Consider the following 17,722-nt stretch of genomic DNA (forward strand, 5'->3'; position numbering starts at 1 on the left):
AAGAAGGGTTATAAAGAATATAAATACAAAATGTAGGGCTGGGATGGAATTATTGTCAGATCTGATGGCTCAACCTAATCCGGAGAAAAAATATATATATGAGTAGATCGCATTGTTACTTGGATATAACAATCCAAAAAAAAATTATATGAGTAGATAAGATGCTTAATTAGGAGGTTGTAATAATTTTGCAGAAATCTTTTGAGCGCCATAGCTATTTTTAAAAGATTTTTGAAGTTGCCAAATCATTTAAAAGACAAATACGCCATCAGAATTGTTCCACGTTGTTACAGAAAAATGTAATACGCATCGAATATGGAGAAGTATCATTTTTATTCATTGATAAGGAAGTCTTATATGTAGGCATTACATTGAGTATCATGTATATTCATGGATTATATATTTTTCCTTATCTAGACTAACATATACTAATTATGACAAGATACACCAGAAGATTACGGAGAGTAATTCTCCTACAACACTCCCCTTTGTATCGCGATCCAAATGGGACATGATGCATAACTGTTGGCCCGGTAAAAACTTTGCCAAGCAAAATAAAAACCTCTTGGGTAAAACAAAAAACTTGGTCGAAGGAAAAAAAAAGCACAACACACCAACTACAATTGAAGATAACATGTGGTATAGACTCCTCCTGAAGTCTGCAAAACAACTTCCCCTAATCGGTAACTCAATCTCGGAGTTTAGATAGATAGCGTATACGAACGCTCTTCACATTCTTCAAAAGTAGCAATAGGTCAATGATTTGAATATCAAATCTCGCCAAACATTCTTAAATCAAACATATACACTTATCCGTACATGGATCAAAAGAAAGAGAATTGCATAACAACTCAAAACAAGATTTTGCAATGAAAACAGATTGGTACGTGGTATGACATTCACGCACTTAAACATTCATAACCTTTTCGATACAATAGGTATGGATGAACTGTAAAACGTTCTGGAAAGTCAACACCCGTGGCTTTCCAATGATATATGGTTCACAACCTAGTTCATTCTAACTGATCACAAATCTCCGTCGAAGTTGACTCAGCTGCAGTTTCCGAACAGATCCGTACTATTGTACTAAAACAGCTATAACTCACTCAATCTAAGAGATATGATCAAATGGTTGGTGTCCTGGAAAGTAGACACATAGAGCTTTCCAATAGTATCAAACTCACTATTTTCCAACAAGTGAACTGCCCTATAGGTCCTGTGCAATTTGACCTACGAATCTGGGCAGATTTTGACATCGCTTCATTAAAGTGTTTTTTGTGTTGGGATATATGATTTGATGTCATAACGTGGTGTGATCAAGCGTTGACATGTGGGTGCACTCAACCATCATCTTGGCCTTATGAGTTTAAACTAAATGAGATGTCGAGTCAATTATATTACAATAAGTACATGTATACACATATCGTACTTACATATGTAGAGTTTCATCCTTTAAGACTTAGCATCGCTCATATGGCGGAAACACGTCTTTTATGACTTCGACTGATTCATGCATACTTGTAGGCATTGGTTTAACGTCCTTGTTGCCTTTAGCCAACTGATGAACAACATCATCAATAACGGTCATTACTTTCGAGATCTAGTATTCTCAAGATCATTTCATTCTAAGTACAGATGCATGCAATATTACATATCCCCAGACAGTTATAGGTAAATTACTTACGCATAACGAGGGCCCTAACTATAAGCTTTAACTGCTTAATTGTCGCTCATGCTCATCCATTCATGCAGAATGAACATGGGGTTACGGGGATGTCAAATCCCGGCTATGCAATAAAAAGTCTTTAAAGTCAATTCTCCTGCATTGTCAGGATGGTGAGCCATCAGTTTTGAGCAAGGAGTTTCGGAAAGTAGCATTTGACTCTTAGTTCATCAAGAGTCCATCACACTTCATTTTACTATCCCTACCTTAATTAAGTTATCGCACTCCGTGGTTTGGAGACACTTGAATTAGGTGAAAACCATTACATTCAGGATCTTTATCTACATCTCTTAACTTAGTCCTAATAGAGATGATATGTGACCACAAGTTGCAAATTCAGTTATTTGGGAAACCACCTAACTGACAAGGTATTATGAGAACAAGTCGTCTCATATTTGATTCCAGGGCGTTTTTATAGAGAGTATGCGCCATAAGGTGAGTCTAAACTCTTCTCTTTTTCACTACGCCTAACAAAGGTAGAACCGATAGGATTTACATATGCGGTGTTGGCATTACCTGACCAATGACATATCTCTTTGTTAAAACTGGATCTTACGGCTTTCCAGGAGGCTGTGGCGGCGACATGGGTTAATCATCACCATCAATTCCTACCGGATAGCACTTTCCATGTAGGCCAATCTACAATGTTGGAATTTTACTTCAACAGAGTATGTATAGTTCGACATCAAACTCATTCAACATCGTCATTCTTCGAGATCTCTCATTTGGATTAGTATTGACATTGAGGCGTCCCCCAATGATAACCATTATCCAAGAAAACAAACGAGTGAGTATCATTGATAATAGATCAAGTTGTGCCATAACTCGCATTCAACAAGTATTATCGAACCAAGTGATCTCTCTACATTTTTGTAAGAATCACGGCCTAGTGACACCATCTACCACATCTGTGGAGTCACCACGTCACAAACAAAGAGTGACTACATGTCCATCTATCGGACATCAATCCTTACAGGCATAGTTGTAGCATGTATCTCTAATCTTGTCACTTTTATTTGTAGACTATTAGGAACATGATAAGACACAGTGGGACAAACCACGACAAAACCAACTCGTTGAACTTGATAAAACTTGTTATTCTCTCCCCCTAACGACGGGGAGACAGGCTCATCAAAAGTGACTAAACGAGATCGGCTATTAAAGTCTTTATAAGCGGACATAGATGGAAGTTCATGTCTTATTCAAAGACAAAATTCAACATCAAATAACCTATCATTATGCGCTTGTGGAGGTACAATTTGACACATAAAATATGTGGATGATAAACCGTTAATATAATCCGTTAAGAAACATGCATATTATTAGACTTGAAACACTAACATGCGAATCGTTACAACCGTAATGTCAATGATGGTGGTATAGATGGATACCGTAAAACAAGACACGCTAAAAGTTGTAGCTTATGGTTCGAATTGTTGGTTCGTTGGAAGCCTAGGCACATCAACAACCAATACCGAACCTCTGTTTTACACTTCCTTGAATGGTTCACTAACTTTCCGAACCCCGAATACTACGAAATTTTAGGATCAAGTAAACATGAGTGTTAGGAATCCAATTCCACCGGCCTCACTTCCGGAACCGGTCGGAAAGGTACCAAACCGGCCAGAATACTCGCCGGAGGTTAGTGACCACTTGTGTCGAGCGGTTCACCATGTTCCAGGTCTCCAAATGGGTTGAAATTTTTTGAGTAGGTAGACTTGGATGTTTGGAATCAGTGGCCGCAAGTAGCACCCTAATGACAACTCTGCAATCTGTAAATCTTGAAAAATTAGGCTTTTCAACTTTTGTCATTATTTTGGGTGCTCCATAACATCTAAGTGTTATGGTTTGAGTTTAACCATGATATATGTATCACCACAATATATTTCATCCTCAAAGTGAATCATGATAAGCCGATCTAGGCGTCCATCTTATGTATCATTCTCTTTAGTGTAGGAGGGTGTATGTCACTCCTAAATTTTGCTAATGAATAAGCTTAGAGATTGAGTATAGTCAATGAAGGATCATCGAGGGGGCTTATGCACATGATACTGCATCGATTTCATCTCCATTACTTTGGAGGGATTTTATTGATCTGTTTAACTTCTTTGCTCAAAAGAATAGCCTAAACGTGTCATCGATTCATTATTTCGAATCATAATATAGTGAAAGAATACAATTCACACTATTTCGACTCATGAGATGCGCTACACCATTAGAAGCGATACATAAGAAATCGTTCACAATGAGTTTGTAAGTGATAAATAATATTGGTACAAGGATTGTCTTCAAGTAGCTTATCGTCTCACCAAGTTTTATATATAGTATCGTTATGAATTCATCAACGTAGACAACTACTATGACATAAATCATTTCATAGGGTCAATTGCTCTCTTAATGCATAAAAGCATGTGACTTGAATCATAATGCCATAGGGCATTTAAACTTGAGCACCTAAACCGCTCTTGATCTATGTGTGATGATCTCGTCATCATAGTCACAATGGATTAAAACCTAAATCCATTAATAGCTTTAAGTTCTTCTAGCTATGCACTTAATGTCTCTGGAACATATTCATAAATAAGAATATAGAGACAAGTAGTCTTATGTTAAGACATAAATATCACAATATAAAGCTTGGCAAGTGTATTGACATAGTCCTAAATGGCCGCTTAACGTTACTTAAGGGTTTTAGACCCTCAAACGTCATTCACGAGTGATTTTGACATGCAAATATCATGCATATACACCATAGATCCAAATACAAGGATCGGTGTTGCCTAGACATATCCAAAAAGGATTGCCGGCGTAAAAAAATAGAGCCAAACAAGGCTCGGAATTCGTGAGAAGGCCATGTGGGGGAGGCTGCGGAGGCAATGCGGGGGGCCTCGTAGGGGGGTTGCATGATACCTAGGGAGCCGAGACAAGAGTTTGGCCAATTTTTGATGTCATTAGGGGTAAAACCGGGCAGCAGACGGAACATTTTGGCAATACTGCCAAGGTTGTAGCTCACAAACCTGTTATAGTTTGCCACTCCCCTAATCTTGTACGAGCGTTTGTTCAATTCGAACTTTGTGAAAACATCACAATATTTTAAAAATGTGGAATATAGAGTGCATTACATGACGTCTAACACTACAAATCATCACCAAAATAAGGTGGAAACATGTCATAACAAGACATCAATCAAGGCTTCATCATTCCAATCAGGCATAAATATGCTACAACAAGCATTGTCGGCTCGAAATAAAGCCGAGAGCAAATGCTCATGGCTCAGAGTCCTTCGGCGTTTTGCAATGCTAGGTTGCAAAGTGTTGATCAAAATTAATAGATGATGACCTAATCCGCCGAAGATTATGGACAACCGAAACAGATGTATGATAACAACATCAAAGATCATATAATTGTGCATTGCGCCACAAAAAAATCGTGTAAGCCTGACTTATGCCACAATTAAAACCGTGGACTTATGTAGGTAGTTTCATGTAGTATGTAATGCGTTACAGTGCATTAACATATTGTTTTTGGTAATGAAACCATAAATGCATCGAGACATTCTCGTATGTTCGTTTACTTGAACTACACGAGAATTTTATAGCCAACAATTAGATTAAGGTCTTGACCATGAACCAATTTAAAAATGCATTGACTAAGTAACATTAGTCACAAAAACTTGGGAATAAACAAATATGTAGTCATTCAGACTATTAACCGAAGTTTTATACTTCATTCTTTTCATTTTATAACCGCAATCTATAATTGTTTTATAATCCGTAATAGTGAGAAGATATTCTCATGTTATTCCATATAATGAGTGTCTTGTTTCAAGAACTTCTCATATCTCGCTCTTGTATATTTTAACCATAATATTTCTGTCTTTCAATGAAACGATGTTGCACCAAAAGAAATTAATCTAGACTAGGTGCATAAACACATCCAACATGAAAATGTCAAATTTCAGGCGCATGTTGCGGTCAATAATAGGGAAGATTCATTATGTATCAATATACGACACAACTTCCAAGTACTGAATTGCAGGTCAAGTCCCAAATTATGGTAACTCAATTCAATAAATCGTGACAAATTCCGTCACAATGGTATAAGTGACAATTTCAGTCAAAAACCGGTGGTATAAGCGACAATTTCCGTCGCAAACCAATGCTTGTCTCATTTTTTCAAACTTGTAGCTACACACAACGGCAACGGATGGTAACAACATCACTCTCAGCCGCTCCTAAAACTGGGTACCAAGGGAATCATATCCTTGTATACCACCAGAGAAGCGAAAGAATCGGGTTGAAAAGAAAATGGAGGTTGAAAGTCCCCGATAAAAGACAAAATTCAGAAGAATTTAAATTTGAATGAAAGCAGCAACGTTAAATAAAACATACTTGGTTGTTTGCAAAATAAACAACGTAATAATTGTTCTTGCTTAATTCCACGATCATGCTTGATACCACGAAGTAACTGTCACGACCCCGAAATTTTGAGTGTGAAACTCAAAAATCGAAGCCATGAAAAACTCTAAAACAATCTCAATAAATCGAAATCATCATATAGACATAGCGTATCGTTACTGAGTTCATAGTACATCTCAATCGAATTAATTATTACAAAACCAATTTATAATTCAAGCATTATATCAAATGGAAATGTAAAATCCTCTCAATCCTCACCACAAAATAAAATAAAGAAACTTCAAAATCTTCAGAGTAGTCCTCCAAATTCTGCTAATCCACACCTGCAGAACTATCTCCTACACCATCGAATAGGTGCACCGGGATTGTAAACACAAACCCGGTAAGCTTTGCAGCTCGTATGAGTAAAACAACAGTAAACATTTAATTATAAATGTACTCATGAGTCACAGGACGGCTCATCTGGTTGTCCAATAATATCTGAAAATATAAGTACTCATGAGAAATCGGGCAACCCATCTGTTTACCCAAATACATTTATAATACGGGTACTCATGAGACCCAGGTACTCATCTGTTACCCCTCGTGCAGTACGCCGTCAGACATTTGGCAACCAATATCCAAAAAATATGGGTACTCATAAGCAGGTAACTCATCTGTTACCCATTATGCAGTACATCGGCAGACAGACTAAAGCTCTAACTGAATTGTAACTTTCACCCGGCCAAGGCTAGGTTCTGATATGCCAACACGTCCGAAGACAGGTCTAAAGACAGAAAAACGTTATAACATAACTCAAGTTAAACCACGTACAATACAATCCTCACATGTTATTGTACAAAATCCAAAAGACTCATGCTCAAATAAAATAAATATCAGTGCTATAAATAAACTCATTTGGAAATAGAAATATGACATTATATAATATAGCAACCCATATATATGTATCGATTTTACTATTTATACACATACACAACCCATGATATCATATACATATCATAGTTCGATCTTTTAAAATAAAGTGTAACTATGAATCACCACCAAGGGTAGACTCGTCATAGTGAGATTTACTCACCTTCTTTTCCTGAGCGTAATTTCCACAATACCGAAAGCAAAACCTTCACTTGATTTGTTGATCACCTAGTTGTATAAAAAGCGGTTAGAAACGTTACGTAAACCTCAAATGCCGAATCAATACTACTGTTTACTGTTCACCAATTTACGGTTTTTACGTAATTATTGTTCACGTAAATACTGTTCATTTACGTATTGTTTACGTATTAATGTACACCAATGTACTGTTTCATTAGAATTACTGTTCCAGTAAATACTAATCTCTGATTTACTATTTCAGAAAATTATTTTTACAATTACTGTACGTAATTTACTTTTACTGCTCATAAATCTCTCTTACAATTTACAGTACAGAAATTACTGTTACATTTTTATTGTACAGAAATTACTTTTTACATAAATTTACTGTTCAGAAAATATTGTTCACTTGCCGCCGCATGTGGCGGCGTGTGGGGTTCACGCGCCACCTCCAGCAATCACATGTGGAGCTCACGTGCCTCTCAAACCGGCGCGCGTGGCTTGCCCACCGCCGCCCAAAACTCACTCATTTCCTCTCCTCCTCCCTTCCACGGCTTACTGCCGCCCCTGCACCACTCCACACGCCGCCACAGAAGGCGACACGCGCCCCTCCACCACCTCGGGCCAAAACCATCCAATCAACATGAAAATCGAAGAGTAGGAGGAGGAGGAGATCACAACCGTACCTTCAACTTGTCCAGCACCGGCTAGAGACCGCCGCCGCAATGTCTCGGATCGAGGAGAGGAGGTCGACGGCGTTGCAGCTCGATTCGAGCCTCACCGCATGTGGAATCACATCGAGGAGGACGAGGGAGGGCTCGCCGTCGTGACTCTGAGCTCCTGTAATGCCGGCGACGTCGAGATCAACGGAGCCGAGGCTGTGCTTTGTCGGCGCTGCTGGATCTCTGCCTGGGGTTCCTCGCCGTCACCACCGGTCGACGCGTCATGGTTGTGCGGTCCCAATGGCACCGGCGGTGTCGTGCACGGTGGCCGGTGGAGGGTGATTGCCGGCGATGAGGAGAGGAGAGGGGAGAGAGAGAGAGAGAGAGAGAGAGAGAGAGAGAGAGATGGCTGCGGGGGTGAGAGAGGGATTATGTTTTTAGAAACCATAGTTTCCAAAAATTTCCTTTTATACTTTTTTCAAAATCGTAAACAACTATAACATACGACGTCCGATTAGAATGCGTGACATGCCCACGAAATTATATCGACGAGCTCTACAACTTCCGTGAAGGAAGTTTTCGGAAATGAGCGACGGAGTACAAGTCAACTTCCGCGCGGAAACGTAACGTTTTTCCAATTTAAATTTCAAAAGATGGTTTCGTTTTCGATTAGACATCGTCGTGAAGTGAAAAATGCGATTTATTAAATCTTCCAAGTTTAATAAATTATAAGAATTCATACAATTTGAACCCGAAAAATCGGGTTATTACATTCTACCCCTCTTAAAGGAATTTCATCCCGAAATTCAAGTGGTCTACTCAACAAACAACTGTGGATATCTTGTCATCATATTTGACTCTAGTTCCCAAGAGGCATCGCCTTCATCATGGTGACTCTACAACACTTTAACTAACTCTACTTCTTTCCTACGGAGTTTCTTTGTGGATCTGTCCAGAATACGAACCGGCTCAATAACGAATGTGGCATTCACCCTCACCTCTATGGAGCTATGATCAATCACATGCGACTCATCTGGTACATACTTCCTCAACATGGAAATGTGGAAGACGTTGTGAACGCCGGACATGGTAGTAGGCAAGGCTAGTCAATAGGCCAATTCTCCTACCTTCTCAAGAATCTCAAAGGGCCCTACTAGGGGTGGCAATGGTATAGAAAACCATTCAAACCAATTCGTATACCAACCGTACAAAATATGTTGGTATACCAAATACTTGGTACATGGTATATGGTACAGTATACCGTACCAATATTAAAAATACGGTAGGTAGGTGGTATAGATTTTCCATATACCATGGTATATCGTACCTACCAACTTATATTATATTAAATTATTTAATTAAAAAATATATATATCTTTAAATTTCAATTGTAGATTTATTGAAAAATAAATTCAAACCATATATATCTACTAACCTTAATCTAATCTCTCTGAGTTTCTTTCTCAAGTACATTATTTTTCTCGTCTTCAATTTCTTTATTTAATTATGAATGAATCGATTCAATCGAATTCCCAAGTACAAATGCGTAGACCTATCAGTAGCACCATCACTGCTTACAACATGTCAACATATATCGCATTTAAACCTATCATTTATTTTTTCAATTGTTTTGAGAATTCATAAGTACTTTAACAATTTGACTATTTGGACTTTGACTTTCTATTTATGACTTTGTATTTGGTAATTTGGTTGAAGTTATATAAGACTTTAGAATTCTATTGTTATTTCACTTATTTATTATTATTTATTTGGATTGGGCCTTAAATATGTTGGTACAAGCCCATTACCAACCGTACCAACCGAGTACCAACCGTACCACTTAATTGGTATACCAACGTTATTGGTTGGTATAAATTGTGGATTTTTCATACCAAATATATATTGGTTGGTATATGGTATTGGAAATTAAGACTGGTATACCAACCAATCCAGCCCTAGGCCCTACATACCTCGGAGCTAACTTTCCTTTCTTACCAAATCTCACTACACCCCTCATAGGTGAGACTTTTAGGAACACATGATCACCGATCTCGAACTCGACATGTCTCCTCTTTAAGTCTGCATTGCTCTTTTGTCTACTCTGTGCCGTTCGGATCCTATCTCGAATGATCGAGATCTTCTTCGTGGTTTCCTGAACCACCTCTGGGCCTATTAGTGCTTCATCACCAACTTCGGCCCAACAGATAGGTGATCTACAAGGTCTACCATAAAGAGCCTCATAAGGTGCCATGCTGATGCTAGAATGGTAACTGTTGTTGTAGGCAAACTCAATCAACCTCAAATGATCCTCCCAACTTCCTTTAAAATCAAGCATACAAGCTCTCAACATATCCTCCATCACCTGATTCGCCTATTCTGTCTGTCCATCAGTTTGAGGTTGAAAAGCAGTACTCACATCCAAGGTACTACTCATAGCCTTCTGCAAACCACCCCAGAACTTCGATGTGAAACGTGCATCTCGGTTAGAAACAATAGAAACATGAGCTCCATGAAGTCTCACTATCTCATCCACATATAGTTTCTCTAGCACATCCACTGAATACTTCATTGATACTGGAAGAAAATGTGCCGACTTTGTCAATCGATCAACAATCACCCATATCGCATCGTGACCTTTCTTGGACTTAGGTAGTCCAGTCACGAAGTCCATACATATTTGTTCCCACTTCCAAAGAGGAATAATCAATGGCTTCAACATGCCTGCAGGTCGCTGATGTTCTGCCTTCACTTGCTGACATGTAAAGCACTTTGATCTTGCTTTATACCTGAAACAAGTTGATAACAACAACTGATGAACACTGTCGAATCTGTCAATTATGTGCCTACAATATTCACTTGCACTCCTACCAGTACAGAAACGGTTGACCAACATCTTGTTTGCTGAATGCTTTAGTCACTAGGGTTAGATATCTCCTTAATCTGCTCCACAAATACTTTCAAGTAACATGGTTTCAGACCTAAGCATGATTCTTCATGCCTTGAACATTGTAGGAGGTAGGTCCTCATCTTCTCAACAGATGTCTACAGCCATAAGGAGGAAGTCCTATATGGATGAAAACTACAGGCCTTATCTACTGAAAAATACATACACAATAGGGTACATCAATCTCCCAGACAAACATAATATCTACCTCATCGTGTGAGCCCTTCTCCGTGGTGAGAATAACACTTTCTTCCAGTTGGAATGTTGTCAAACTCCTCAGAGTCTGTACCATCACTCTGTTACTCACAGTATTGGTCAATGCCTTGGGAATTAGGACTCTCATTTCCAACAGGCTGTTTGTTCTAAACCCGCTGCTGCTTTTCCCAACTTCATCTCTTCATTCTTTGGGTCTTTTACAATGGACGAGGCTACCAAACCCTCTTTTCACTGGAATCGAACTAAATCATACCAAAATAAAAGAACATCATGTTATCAAGGTCATGAAGGAAATAACCAAAACGTAATCACTAAAACTTTGATTGGGACATCTCTAACAGAAGAATCAATTTTACTGAAATGAATGATTTAGAACATGAGTACTAACAGTCTCAAAGAACTTGAGAACTAAACAGCAATGATAAAACCGGATTGTGCCATAGAACAGATAAGATTTATAGACCACATGGATGATGTTCTTAAGAAATGATGTTTGACCCTGAAATTTAGTGAGAAGGCCAACAAAAGAACTGAGTTTTGGTCCAAATCTTTGATGATTCCATCATACATGATTGAGTAACGAAAACTTCAGGATAGGTATCCTTCATCTGAACTGAATTCTTTCTATTTAAAGAATCTCTTCTAGTTGCTGTGGAACAATTAAGAGACTCTCTAGAAAAAAATACGAGGTTCCGCTTCTGGCGGCAACATGCTATGGGGTGGTGGTCCCACTTATGCGGTCATATCAATACGTTCTAAGAAGTAATATTTGAATATAAATCTCATCGATATCATCAATTTCATAAGTATCATACCTAATCCCCTCAATCGAATAGCTTTTTCGAGAAATATGAGACATCTAAGTCATACAAGTAAAGAGATTTATTCATTGATAAGAAAAAGAAAAAACGTGAACGGTGATTGGATTGATATAAAATAGAATCATGGGTCTCACTGTTATCCAAGATCATATATATTGATCGACATAATTATTACTTAGTTGCTGAATAAATAAATGGGCTGAAAAAATCATAACTATACCTAATAATAAAACACTCAGAAAAGCACACATACGGTGAAGATTTTTAGTTCCCCTTTGGAAAAAGTAGAAGTCATGCTCTTATTAACATAGGAACTAGAAGTGGAATGAACGGTATGATCCAAGAATATTGATATGTATATTCCATATAAAAATAAATAAACAAATTATCTTAATTAATTGTTTCTGATTCACCAGTTCTTAATTGAGCTTCTTATAAAAAAAAAGTCTATTTTGACACATGAAATGAGAAAAAAGTCACCTAAGTTTTGAAAATTATAAAAAAGTATATTTTAAAAAACGCTTAAACAGTTACCCATGAAGTTTTTTTAAATTACATGATGCCACTGCATTTTCCATCTCTCCATAAAAAAAAATAGAGAAACCAATGCAGATGTAGGCCTTGGCGACGACGACGAGGAAAGTGTGGGGCAAGATGAATCGGTCGCTAGAGGAAGACCGAAACAACGTCGGTGAGAGGCGGTCAGAGATTTTGTGCGGCCGGTCAACGAATTGAAGAGGCTGGTGAACGACTCTTTATCCTCCATCGATCTCCGATGGTCGGCGACACGCAGCGATGCTGGAGGTGGTGGAGTGTAGATTTCTCCTAGTGTGCGGTGCGCCAACACAGATCGAGTTGAAATGGAACCGCCGTCGAAGCTCTATAACCAGATCGACATCCCTGCTCCTCTGCTAGTACTTTAGATGTGTTTAAGTTTCCAAATCTTAGGTCGTTATCGCAATGCGTCTCCGTTCACCGCCTCATCACCCAGCTTGGCGTTGAAGTTTCCAAGGTGTTGAACAAGAGCTCCGTCCACTAAACAAGAGATGTTTCTGATGTAGCAGTCGTCGGAAAAAAGAGATAGATCAGATGAGATGTATGATATGGGTGCTTATAGCAATTTTGGGTGCCCAAGTCAATTTTTTTCTTTTCGATTCTTCGCTTCATCAACGCATCGCCAGAAAAGATTGGAACGAGTTTATAGCTGCTACTATCACAGTAGCTATCACATTGTCTGTCACATTAGCTATCACACTACCTGTCACAGCAGAAAAAGTTGGTGTGACATGTAGTGTGATAGATAGTGTAACCGGTTGTGATATGTAATGTGGATGGAGCTGTGACATCACATTTGATATTCGTAGGTTGCATATTTTCGTCGTCGAAAAAGATGTTGAACGAGTTTACAGCTGCTGCTATCACATTAGCTATTACATTGTCTGTCACATTAGCTATCACACTACCTGTCACAACAAAAAGTTAGTGTGATATGTAGTGTGATAGATAGTGTGACGAGTAGTGTGATAGGTAATGTGGCTAGGGGTGTGACATCACATTTGATATTCATAGTTTGCATATTTTCGTCGTCGAAAAAGATGTTGAACGAGTTTACTGTTGCTACTACCACAGTAGCTATCACATTGTTTGTCACATTAGCTATCACACTTCTTGTCACAACAGAAGTTAGTGTGACATGTAGTATTATAGGTAGTGTGATTGGCAGTGTGACATCACATTAATGTCGATATTTGGATCATATGAGTTGATTTGGGAAGTTCAAGATCACATAACAGACAAAGGTTCGTTATTTACTAGTCATTCTTCTTCTTCTTTTTTCTCTTTTTTTTTTCTTCTTCTTCTAATCACAACAGTCACATAAAACAATGTGATAGCGGGTGTGATAGCGAGTGTGACAACAGCTGTGATAGGTAGTGTGACAGCATGTGTGATAGGTAGTGTGAAAGCAGGTGTGACAACGGGTGTGATAGTAGGTGTGACATCAACCTTGCTCACAAGACTAACCAAAGCTCTGCCTAAACACATTCATTCATCAAGAATCCTAGAATCTAAATTCACCACCCTTCACCATATTTTCTATCCAAAACTTGGGAGTCTAGGATACCATACCCTTGAAGATTTCGTGCTACCTTTGTAAGGAACCTTGGGAGGAGAATTATAAAGTGTAACTCTATGATTTTCAGGTTTTTATGTTCTTGTTCTTGGATAATTTCTGTTTCGGTTTTGTTAAAGTTATTTTGATTCTTGTGTATGAGATATTTGTAACTTTCGAATGACATGATGAATTAAGTTTTTTTTCGATTTTTATTCAATGATTTTAGGTTTTATGCCATGAGTTTCTTTTTATTTATTTAAAGGATTTTCGGTGTGTTCTTACTTATGTGTGTGATTGATACCCGGAAGTTGACGTTGCGTGTGTAATAACCTAAATTTATAAACGTTTTTGATACTTGGGAGTTAATTAATTGTTTGTTCTTTGTCACCTTCACCGATTATTGCCTAGGTTCGGTTAGACTTGTTCCTTTGAATATGTTAATTTCTTTATGTGACTGGGGTTGCAGGATGCGTTAGTATGTTAGATTTCGAATGTGTTAAAGTGTCATTGAGTTAGGAACCTTGGGAGGAACTTAACTGCATAACTGATTCTAGGATGTATAATGAACCCTACTGCATGAACTTAAATGAGAGTAGATTTCGTTTCCTTTGTTCTTATGTTATTTGATTGGTGATTGCTTATGTGTTGGTTGGTTGATCACATGTACATATTAGTTTAGGATTTAATTTTCTGTTCTTGATCTGAAAAATATCTTTAAAACTTTATATTTCTTTCTGAATTCGTTATTAAATGTTTGTGATTCTTTGCCCTGGCTAGATCCCCATTTTGTGAACGATACCCTCTTGTTTATACTACTAACAATGCTTAGGGTTAATATTAATGTCGAGTAATCGAACATTATCAAAGCTCCCATGATTTATGTAAAAATCAGGGGGAGGTGCAGACATCAGGAGGAGTCAAGCACATATATGTTATTCCCAATTGTAATAAGTGTGTTGTGCTCTTTTTCCCTTTTAACCAATGATCTATTTTCTCCCACTGTGTTTTTGTTACTTGACAAGGTTTTTAATGAGGCAATACTTTATGCACCATTTTACCGTTGACTCGGCACCAGGAGGGGTGTTGAAAGAAATACACGTTATGTGTCTTCGTCAATGTAACAAATGAGATGTGATTAAGTGAATAACATTCAATAGTTATTGTGTAACATTTAGTCATTATTGTCATCATAATGTACGATGTAATTACCATTGTAATATTGTCCATATATAAAGGGATTATGTAATAAGATGAGTAAACCAATTCTATATTTTCTACAACACAGCTATAAATTACAGAAACATTTAGTGAGTTTTTCGTCATTCCATGCAAAAGATGTATGCAGTATCCTAAACCCTAAGAAACTAAATAGTCATATCTTAAATAGATAACCGTATGCAGAAGATGACGTTGGAATCAGGAGGGTAGAGCGGCAGTCATAAGATTGGGAACATACAATTACCTACTTGAAATCAATAACCAAAATGTAATCTAACCTCTTTCTCCTCCTTAATTTTGGTTTTTCTTCTGCTCCACCTCGCTCGGCGTTCTCCACCTTTTGGGTATGTATGATAACATTGTTATGAGTATCGATGTATCCATAATTCATTTGTACTTCATGGGAGTCGTCATCCTCATTTACTCTCTGATCCTGCCCGGGCAGTTTTCCTTTAGTTTGAAGATCGTGTGCCACTGCACCTGTTTTTTCTTTTCTTCTCTCGATCCCGATCTCTGCTCCCGAAATTCTCTCCGCAACTTTTGTTCTGGTTTTTATTTTCGAGATTATGATCCTATCTTTCGAACCATAGTTAGATAGATCTAGAGTTTAATAAATTGTGGATTTTTTGGGAAGTTTAAAAATTTATCCGCTCAATTTTCCTTCTGCATTAATAGAAGATATTCATATCTAATTTCATATTTTTTTTGCATTATTACTAATCTTTTACATTTAAATTTTCTTTTCTAGTTTAATAGATTTTGAGAATTTGTGTTTGTTGTGTGTTGGGATGTGTAGGAGTTAGTGAGAATTTATTACAATTACTCTCTATAATTTTGCAAATTTTTGTAAATTTTGGAGAATTAACCATTCTCTTTCATCTCTTTCTCTATTTTAAAGAATGTAATGCATATGAAACAAATTTGTCGCTTACCCCTAATATGCCCACCTATTTGCTCATCTTCTAACTTGATGATACATGTCCTTTTGTTTATTAGAATCTTACCATGGGTTTCAATATAGATTTAAGATAATAAAATTCTATTTTTTTCTAATTTTAAGATACCACTAAAACTTTAAAGATTTTCTGTATGTACTGCAAACTTAGAAGCTTGCTACACTATACATGTAACAATAAACTCAATATTGTCAAATGAAACCCTGTTGTAGATACGCAACATACTTGTAGACATGTTAATTGGTAATTAAATTGAAGGGTGAATTTCCAATAAGAACCATCTTGTTGAGAACCTTTAGGGGACTTTTTAATTAATTATTAATTAGATTAATTTTTCGGTCACATTTTTTCATCTCAACTATTTAAATTCTAGGTATATAAAAGTATATTAGATATATGTTCCAGGAGAATTACTATTCTACCCTTGTGTGTGTCTTAGCCTAATAGGTTTCCTGTTAGGAGATAGATTAGCATCTCCGTAGTAGATTAGGACTCCGAATCCTACGGGATTGTGGTGTTGTAAATGCCTATATATAGGCCCCCATATCATTCAATAATATACAAGTATTTCATCCTTAAACACGTTATCAGCACGAAGCCCTAAAACCCTGAATCTTTTAGAGCCTTCCGAAATTTTTTTTTTCTCTTCTTCCCTCCGTCGCTCCTGCCCGCCGCAGCCTCCTGCCGCCGCCGCAGCCTCCTGCCGCCGCCGCAGCCCCCCCTGCCGCCGCAGCCCCTGCCTGCCCTCGCAGCCCCTGCCCCTCGCAAGCCCCGCAGCCCTGCAGCTCCGCAGCCCTGCTGCTCGCCGCTCGCCGCATTCGCCGCTCGCCGTTCGCCGCATTCGCCGCTCGCCGTTCGCCGCATTCGCCGCTCGCCGCTCGCCGCACTCGCCGCTCGCTGCTCGCTGCTCGCCTCAAAGCATTCAAAATTGCTCCTCCCGCATATTCACGCAAGAGACGTGAAAGTCACAAGCAAGGACTTCGCTCAAGAGAAGCTACTCCCGTATACTACAAACCTTCCAAGGTAAATTTTTATAAACGTTCCCGCTTTTGAACGTATAGATATATTATATCGGGCGCTATTAGCCTTCTTCTTGTCTTAATTCCGGCCTTTCTTATAACGCCGATGAGACTATAGAGGGATGGGTTTCCCCTCTTGGTCGATGTTTTTTGTGTGACGGTCCTGGGGGAGTCACGATTGTTTTGAAAGGGAAGTTAATCGATTTTCGTGTGGTCGCCTGAGTGCACCGCTGTTTTGGGTGCGATCATGAGTATCGCCGCTTGCATCGATTTTTCTTGTGACCATATACGTCACCCCTTCTAATTCCTATTATACTTGAATCTAATCGATTCTGTATTCGTGTTTGTAGATGTCATCGCCATCTCGACCGGAATTTGGCCTTCTTGATCTAGAAGGAAAGGAATACCACCGCTGGGTTTCCGACATGGAACTCGCGTTTGAGAGCCGAGGGATTGAAGGCATGTTTGCCGACCCTCCTGCTGATTTCCCACCTATGGCTAAGACTCAGACTCTCATCTTTATGAGACGTCACATCCATG

General features: G+C 38.4%; 1 protein-coding gene across 1 annotated transcript in view; it reads right to left on the reverse strand.

Moving 5' to 3' along the window:
• Positions 1-17,722, reverse strand: part of LOC126803709 (disease resistance protein TAO1-like) — a 99,971-nt gene that overhangs the window by 13,330 nt on the left and 68,919 nt on the right. The gene's annotated exons all lie outside the window — the stretch shown is intronic.

Source organism: Argentina anserina, chromosome 1 (genome assembly GCF_933775445.1).
Source record: "Argentina anserina chromosome 1, drPotAnse1.1, whole genome shotgun sequence".
Classification (NCBI taxonomy): domain Eukaryota; kingdom Viridiplantae; phylum Streptophyta; class Magnoliopsida; order Rosales; family Rosaceae; genus Argentina; species Argentina anserina.